Genomic DNA, 9,398 nt, shown 5'->3' with positions numbered 1-9,398 from the left:
TTTTTCGAAGGGTTTCCTCATAAATGAGGTTCAATCCGCTGCCACCATCCATGAGTACCTTGGTGAGTCGAAAGCCTACCACTATTGGACTGAGGACCAATGCGGCTGGTGCTCGGGCTGTTCGGAATTTAGGTTTGTCACTGGAATTAAAAGTAATAGCCGTGTCACTCCATGGGTTTATTGTTGCCGCGTGGTAGACCTCGGCAAGGCTGCGGAGTGTTCGTTTTCGCATATTATTTGATGCGAAGGTCTCGAAGACTGTTAATACCGTACTGGTATCCCTGGGCTGGTGCTCTGTGGCTTCTGGGGTTAGAAGATCTTCGCCACTTTTGGCCACCTGTCGGAGTATCCAACATGCTCTAAGGCTATGAGTTGGTGTGGCGCCCTCTGCACTGTGAATTTTACAGGGTCCATTGAGCCATCCCTCCAGTACAGTTCCATGCCCTGTAGAGGATTTTTGCTTTTTGGTGTTTAACCCGGGTGTCTGGCGATAATGCACCCTTTTATTTCAGACTGGGTTTGTATTCAGGGCCGGATTATCCCAAAATTTTATTTCGGTTTTCCAGGCGCTTTCCATCGCACAGTACTTTCGTACTATGGACACCAAGTCGGCAAAGCGTGTAATTTCGCGGCGACTTATGGCGTTGAGGATTCCCTTGTCCGTGCAATTATTGCAGAAGAATGAAATTGCGTCTTCCTCGCGGCAGTCCTTTATCCTATTCATGACCAGGAGGAATCTGGCCCAGTAATGGTGTACTGTTTCTTTGGGCTATTGCCTAATTTGGGATAGATCGCTTATGTTTGGGTGGGTGGGTGGAATTGAATCCGAATCCTCACCCAATCTGAGACTCAGGGGCCAGGGAGATTCCGAACTCAGAAGTTTGGATTCTTGGATGTTTTCCAATAAATCTAGCCCGCTGCCTGACTATAGGTTCAGGTCTTGAGTGACGTCCTCCCCTCCGCGGGTATCCGGCTTGGAGGGATAGGGAGTCCGGACTAACTAGTCCTTAAGATAGATGAAGGGTTGCCGCATTGTTCCTCCACTACTGCAACGTGATGGGTGACCTGGGGAGAGTTGATCTCTCTCAGATCGGGTTTAGGCCCAATCTGATCGTAGTCTGTAGCGACTCCCAGGGCGGCGATGCGTTCCAAGAGCTCGTTTAGGGAAGAGAGCTCCATTGGATCTAACTGCTCGGCGAGTTCCGAGTTGACGTGAAGATTGCTTTTGATGACCCGTGAGGTCATCGTTGGCACAGCGGCCGAACAGGCGGTCATAATAAAACCACTGTCGGTGTCAAAACCGGCGGATCTCGGGTAGTGGGTCCCGAACTGTGCGTCTAGGGGATGGTAACAGGAGGCAGGGACACACGATGTTTTACCCAGGTTCGGGCCCTCTTGATGGAGGTAAAACCCTACGTCCTGCTTGATTAATATTGATGATATGGGTAGTACAAGAGTAGATCTACCACGAGATCAAGGAGGCTAAACCCTAGAAGCTAGCCTATGGTACGATTGTTGTATATGGAGTTGATTGCCTACGGACTACAACCCTCCGGTTTATATAGACACCGGATAGGGTTAGGGTTACACAGAGTCGGTTACAATGATAGGAGATCTTGAATTTCCGCATTGCCAAGCTTGCCTTCCACGCCAAGGAAAGTGCCATCCGGACACGGGACGAAGTCTTCAATCTTGTATCTTCATAGTCCAGGAGTCCGGCTGAAGGTATAGTCCGGCTACCCGAACACCCCCTAATCCAGGACTCCCTCAGTAGCCCCTGAACCAGGCTTCAATGATGACGAGTCCGGCGCGCAAATTGTCTTCGGCATTGCAAGGCGTGTTCCTCCTCCAAGTCCTTCATAGAAGATTGTAAACACCAAGAGTAGTGTCCGGCTCTGCAAAATAAGCTTACACATATTGCCATAGAGAGAATGATATAAACACAAATCAAATCTGCTGACGTATTCCGCAGTGCGTCATCAAACTACGACCAAGTCCTTTACTCGAATCGTTTTTACTTTTCCACCTCAACATGTTTTGCGAGGCGGTTTCCTTGGCACGTCTTGCAAAGCAGAGATCGTGTACCCCCTTTACAGGATTCTCATCAATACGGACGTGGGTAACCCAACCACGCCATTTATCACGGCGCTTGGGAGGCAAGCGAGTTTTACTAGGCTGGTGGGGACGCACAACCGCATCCGCCCATATAAGGGGATAAGGATCCACCTTTTTACCTACGCCTTCTTCCTCCTTTGCCTATCCATCTCCTGTGCACTCGAGCTCCAGCGCCCAAGCCCGCACTCCCCACCTCAACCTTCTCCAGCAATGTCCGGAGCGGGAGGCAAGTGGATGGTCTCCTCCGCTACGGAGGGCCAAGTCAAGAAGCTAAGGAAGGCCGGATACCTGTCTAAGGACATCGCGCATCGGCTTCCCGAAAAGGGACAGCTTCTCCCCACCCCAAGGCCCCATGAGAGGGTAGTATTTCTTCCCCACTTCCTCCGCGGACTGGGTTTTCCACTCCACCCAATTGTCCGGGGGCTCATGTTCTACTATGGCCTGGATATCCACGATCTGGCCCCGAACTTCATCCTCAACATCTCGGTGTTTATCATCGTGTGCGAGGCTTTCCTCCGCGTCCGCCCTCATTTCGGCCTTTGGCTCAAGACCTTCAACGTCAAGCCCAAGGTGGTGCGCGGCAGCCAGGCGGAGTGCGGAGGCGCCATGGCGGGCAAGATGGCCAACATCCTATGGTTCGAGGGCTCTTTTGTGGAGACCCTAAAGGGGTGGCAATCCGGGTGGTTTTACATCACCGAGCCACGCGATCCGAACTGGATCGCAGCCCCCGAGTTCCGATCCGGACCCCCCCACGCGGCTTATGTCCTGGAAAGAGACGAGCCTGTCGTGGGGTGACGAAAAAGAGGTGACCGGATTGCAAACATGCATCCAGTCCCTGGTGAACAAGCCAATCCGGCTTGTTAATGTAATCCAGGTTATGCTCGTCCGCCGGATCCTCTCGTGCCAACAACGGGATTTTAATCTGTGGGAGTTCGACCCGGCGCAGCACCAAACCCTTAGCAGGCTCTTCGACATGACGTACGAAGATGCCTGGAAGGTGCTATTCAAGGGCGCCGAGGCTCCCGCATCCGCTTCCGAGGACCGCGGATACAGCTCGCAGTGTCACGCTAGCGAGGTAAGCTATCTTCACCTTTTACAGGATGTTAAGCTTTTTTCATAGTTTGACTCTATGTGGGATCTAAACTCCGTTACCTTTGACAGGCTTGGCGGGCAATATCCGGACCGATTAACTGTCCGGCTCCGCTGCCCGAAGACCCAGCCCCAGCTCTACTAGTCAAGCTGCTGGCTCCGGCGCCTTATGTGGTGCCGGAAAAGAAGGCCAAGAAGAAGAAGACCACGGGGACTCGAAAGAGTGCCCGTAACATGGTGGTGTCGGACTCGTCATTTGACGAGTCCGCGACGCCCTCCTCCCGCGAAAACGAGGAGGAAGAAGAAAACTCTCCCCCCCAGCGGAGGGAGGAGAGAAGAGGAAGGCCGCCCCAACGGGGGAGGCCGAGGGGTCTAGGAAAAGGAAGACCCCTCCGCCGGACTACGCCCCCAACGCCGAAGAGGGCAAAGAGGAGTGGCCAAAGAGGGCCAAGCGTCCGGCGATATCGTAAGTTCGGATATCAGAATAACTCATGATGTTCCTTTGTTGCACAGCTTTCCTTAATGTTGAATGTAATTATGCAGTCCGCCCCGGGCTGAATTCGACGAATCGTCGGGCGGCTCCCTGGACTCATCGGACGTGAACTCAGTTCCGCCCGCTGTCTCCCCCCGCACTGCAGACGGCGCCGAAGTGGCGTCGCGACAAGCTCCGGGGCAGGAGGAGGTGGTCCCGGAGGGGCCGCAAGGCAACCTCCCGGACTCCAGGAGTGAAGGGGATAAGGCCCCCCAGGGCTCCAAGTCCGGCTTTGTGCCGGACACCGCGTCGGAATCTTCCACAGTTCCGAACCGCGGTAGGCGAACTCCTTGCAAGAGGAGCAAGCCTTCTGAGCCGGCGGCCTCCGTCCTACCGAAGGTGCCGGACAATCTGCTGGAGGTGCTCGACGGCGCCTCCATCGATGAGGGGCACTATACTATTATGAGTACGGTGATCCAGAAGGTTCAGTCCGTCAAGAGCGGACTGACTGAAGCTTGCGCTAGCCTTCTAACAGGATTCGAGGTAAGTAAAAATATGTAAAAATATTACCGCATAGACAGTAGCCCCTGATGCTCTGTTTGGCGTTCGGAAAGAAAAGCCGAATAGAGGATCTATTAAATATCGCAGGAGTCTAACAAAAAAGAGAGTCAATATGCGTATGCAGGCTTCGCTGCTATCCACCGCCGCACTGACTGCAGAGGTGGGTGTCCTGAAGCAGGACCTCGAGCGGACCGAGCAAGAGCTCGGCCTTGCCAAGCGGCGGCTCAAGGAGAAAGAAGGTAAGAAATACCTTACAGAAAAAGTGCCTATAAAAAGGCGTGATTGCAAAAAAAATAACAGGATTGTACTGCTTATTGTAGGGGCCACGACTGAGGTGGCGACCCTTAAGCAGGCGCTGTCTGAGGCCGAAAAGAAAACAGCCGCGGAGCGCACCGAGCGAGACAGACTTGGGGCTCAGGTCGGCGAGGTGCAGCAAGAGCTTCAGGCTCTCATGAAAAAACATGAGAGTTTGGAGCTTGAGTCAAAGGCGCAAGCATCCGAGCTCGCGACGGCCCTTGAGACTGCCAAGTCTACCAAGGCCGAAGCCCAAAAGGCCCTCCAAGAGTTGGAGGATATGAGGAAGATAGCAGCGGGTAAGGCATTCTTCATGCAAAGCAGAAATATAAAAGTAAACTACTTGTTACTTACCTGAATCCGGAGCTCTCCAGGGGCATTCGCAGATCTTCCCCACAGGGTATCCGACGCCGCCGCATTCTACCGAGCTGAAGAGGGCAGCTCGACGGAGAAGGTGTTCTGGTCTCAGTATTCTGAGGCCGGACACCCTGTGCCTTTGAGCGACCAGCTGAAACAGCTGGTCGAGCTCCACAAGGAGGCCGAACAGGCCATGAAGGGCTTCATAGTTCGGCTGTGGCCCGGAGAGGCCCTGCCTGGGAGCTATTTCGGGCTGGTGCGGCGGCTGGTGGAGGCCTGTCCGAGGCTCGAGGTCATCAAGCACTCCGTCTGCATCGAAGGTGCCCGTCGGGCCCTTGCCCGTGCAAAGGTGCATTGGGGTAAGCTGGACGGTGAGAAGCTTGTGAAGGACGGGCCGCCGCCGGGGAAGGAGCATCGCAAGCCCGAGAACTACTACAAGGATGTTCTTGCAGGTGCCCGCCTTGTGGCGGATGAATGTACCAAGGATGTGATTTTTGAATGAACTCGCTCGTGTTTATCCTGTGCGCTGAAAACTTGTTCATATGCGCTAAGCAATGCTTATTGAATTTAAAATATTACTTTCTGTGCGGCCGTTTATCAAAAAATTGAGAGATGGCCAGTCGTCGGCTTCTGCCCCCATGCCACTAGTGCTGGGGTGTTCGGGATAAACCTGAGCGCTCTTTTTCCCATAGTTGGGTCCTTCGAGGGAGGCGCTCAGCACAACGAACCAGGCAATCGGACTATAATGCTTGAACACTCTCACTTAGCCATAGAACTCTATAATTTTAAATTTCGGCGAAGCCCCTAGTTCGGAAGACCGAGTTCGAGGCGCTATCCACGCCTTGGCCGGACAAAGCCAGCTCCTCGCTCGAAGCGGCATAAGTCTTTCGGGACTCGAAAAACCTCTCGAACAGCGACCGATCTCTCACCTCATCATGACAGTCAGTTTTAGCTTTCTCCACCGAGGTGCTTAACCCAGCTGAACTGGGGCACAATCGCAGTGGTTCTCCTAGTGCTACCTTAGCCGATAGAGCAGAACGTAAGGCACCAAAACATAGGAGCCAGGCAAACCCAACTATTGACCCAAATCATGATTCGGAGCCGATGCATATAGTGCTATAAGTTCGGGGTGCCGCACTTGTGAAAGTGTACGGACTTCTCACACCATTATGAGGGGTACTGAAGCCCCTGGCGTGTTTGCCGTACCATGGTGTACGGGTGCAATCATGTCATTTAATAAACATAAATGTGAAAAGAAGATAATGCAAAAAATAGACAAGAAGCTAAGCATTGTTTATAGAGAGGCTATTTATCAAAGCCGAACGATACAAATAGTGCGGTAAGCAAAAGATATTGGACTATTCAGTATGTCCTGACCAGGGGCAGGCCGCGGAATTGTATTTAAAACAGGTATACCGCTCGTAACAGAGACCACCTGGGAGTCCCATAATGCGGCATGGCTTGTCTGCCTCCCTGGATCTTGCATCATTTGTGCGGCAGTCGAATTGCCAAACAGGTCATCCGAAGTATGGAGTCCTGAAAGTAAGAAAAAATTGAAAAAAGAATCCGGCAGCCCCTAGTACGTTTTAAGCCGTATTTTGGGCGTGCCGTTATTGTGCCCCTTCCCCTGTGCCCATGGTATTTCAAGGGCGTAGTTATGTACGCGAGGTACTGGTTTCGCTATGTCGCGAAAGCTGGGGTTGGGGCCGCATTGCTACGCTTGCTCAGAGTGTGCCAGGCGGTCCTGCTGTGGGTTACTCTAGGCGCGCTTGGCAGTGTCTGGCTTTTTAATGGCCGGACTGGAGAATTGCCTGAGAAGGCTACTTTGTACCTCCGCTGCGAGAGCCGCCGTATGCTCCTCCGTATGGAGGGAGCGTTCGGTGTTTCCGTTGAGCGTAATTACTCCGCGAGGGCCTGGCATCTTGAGCTTGAGATATGCATAGTGCGGCACCGCATTGAACTTTGCGAATGCGGTTCGTCCGAGCAGGGCGTGATAGCCACTGCGAAACGGGACTATATCAAAGATTAACTCTTCGCTTCGGAAATTATCCGGGGATCCGAAGACCACGTCAAGTGTTACTGAGCCTGTACAGTTGGCTTCTACACCTGGTATAACGCCTTTAAAGGTCGTTCTTGTGGGCTTAATCCTTGAGGGATCTATGCCCATTTTCCGCACTGTATCCTGATAAAGCAGGTTCGGGCTACTGCCGCCGTCCATGAGGACTCTTGTGAGATGAAATCCGTCGATGATTGGATCGAGAACCAATGCGGCGAAGCCGCCATGACGGATGCTAGTGGGATGGTCCCTTCGATCAAAAGTGATCGGGTAGGAGGACCATGGGTTGAACTTTGGGGCGACTGGCTCCATCGCGTATACGTCCCGTAGCTCACGCTTCCGCTCCCGCTTGGGAATGTGGGTTGCGTATATCATGTTCACCGTCCGCACTTGTGGGGGAAAGCCCTTCTGTCCATTGTTGTTCGGCTTGGGCTCCTCGTCGTCGCTGTGCAGCCCCTTGTCTCTGTTTTCAGCCTTTTACTTGCCTGCCTGCTTGAACACCCAACAATCCTTGTTAGTGTGATTGGCTGGCCTTTCGGGGGTGCCATGTATCTAGCACAAGCGATCGAGTATTCGGTCCAAACTGGACGGGCCCTGAGTATTCTTTTTGAATGGCTTTTTCTGCTGACCGGATTTATAGCCTTTGAATCCGGCATTGACTGTCGTGTCTTCATTGTTGTCGCTGTTAACGCGGCGTTTTTGCTTATTCCGATGTGTCCTGCCACTTTTGTCCTTGGTATCCGAATTACCAGGGTTCTTTGATAAGTTGTTACTGCGAGCTAGCCAGCTGTCTTCTCCCGCGCAAAAGCGGGTCATGAGTGTCGTGAGGGCTGCCATGGATTTCGGCTTTTCCTATCCCAGGTGCCGGGCAAGCCACTCGTCGCGGATGTTGTGCTTGAAGGCTGCTAGAGCCTCTGCGTCCGGACAGTCAACTATCTGGTTTTTCTTTGTTAGGAACCGTGTCCAGAATTGTCTGGCCGATTCCTCTGGCTGCTGAATTATGTGGCTTAAGTCGTCAGCATCCGGCGGTCGCACGTATGTGCCCTGGAAGTTGTCGAGGAATGCGGCTTCCAGGTCCTCCCAAGAACCAATTGAGTCTCCTGGCAAGCTGTTAAGCCAATGCCGGGCCGGTCCTTTAAGTTTGAGCGGGAGGTATTTGATGGCGTGCAGATCATCGCCACGTGCCATGTGGATGTGAAGGAGATAATCCTCGATCCATACCGCCGGATCTGTTGTGCCATCGTATGATTCAATGTTTACGGGTTTGAAACCCTCTGGGATTTTATGATCCATTACTTCATTCGTGAAGCATAGCGGGTGTGCGGCGCCTCTGTACTGGGCTATATCACGACGTAGCTCGGAAGAGCTATGTCTGTTGTGTTCGGCCCGGCCGGATTTGTTGTATCCGGAGTGAAGATCATTGTCACATGCCGTAGGGCGCCTGCGCGATCCGTAGATCGATCTTGTTTGTCTTGCCTTATCCTACAGTATGTCTCGCAGGTCGGGCGCATTTTCCCGTGCCTTAGTTGAGCGGCGTCGGGGCATGGCTTGGGTGGAGGGCTGAGAGGCCTCTCTGTCGCGGCCGCGAGGTGGCCGGTCTGCCATGTCATGCGCTGGTGATGTAGGTGCTTCCTCCTCTGATCGGGGTAGCGGCCTGCGCTTCGGGTAACTCTTGGAGGGGCGTTCGAGTTCATACTCTTCGGCCGCAAGGACTTCAGTCCATCTGTCAGCTAGCAAATCTTGGGCAGCTCTAAGCTGTTGCTGCTTTTTCTTGAGCCTGCTTGACGTGGCTAAAAGCCTGCGTTTAAAACGCTCTTGTTCAGCGGGGTCTGATGGTATGACGAATTCGTCGTCATTGAGGCTTGCCTCGTCTTCGGAGGGAGGCGTATAGTTATCATCCTCGACCTCTCGGTCTGCCGCTCTCTCATGAGGGCTGGCTTCTCCATCTTCCTGTGCTGAATCTTGCTGAGGTGGGTGTTCTTCGGCGCTATCCGGGGTAGTATTATCTCCCGTGCCGGAATCACCGTTTTTGCTTTGGCGGGATTTAGAGCGGCGCCACTGACGTCGGCGCTTTGGCTGTTTCTTGGGGGCGTCATCCCCCACTGTTCCATCGCCATCTCCATCTTTTGGAGTATCCACCATATATATGTCATATGACGAGGTGGCCTTCCAGCGCCCTACAGGTGCTGGTTCCTGTTCGTCTCCTACATCGTCGTCCATGCCGTCGATGTCTTCGGAGCTGAAGTCAAGCATGTCGGTTAGATCGTCGACAGTGGCTACAAAGTGGGTGGTGGGTGGGCTTTGAATTTCCTCATCGTCCGTATCCCACCCTCGCTGACCATAGTCCGGCCAGGGCTCTCCTGATAAAGAGAGAGACTTAAGAGAATTCAGGATGTCGCCAAAAGGCGAATGCTGAAAGATGTCTGCGGCGGTGAACTCCATTATCGGCGCCCA

This window comes from Triticum urartu, chromosome 4 (genome assembly GCF_003073215.2).
Source record: "Triticum urartu cultivar G1812 chromosome 4, Tu2.1, whole genome shotgun sequence".
Taxonomy (NCBI): Eukaryota; Viridiplantae; Streptophyta; class Magnoliopsida; order Poales; family Poaceae; genus Triticum; species Triticum urartu.
Note: the sequence above shows the minus strand (reverse complement) of the source record.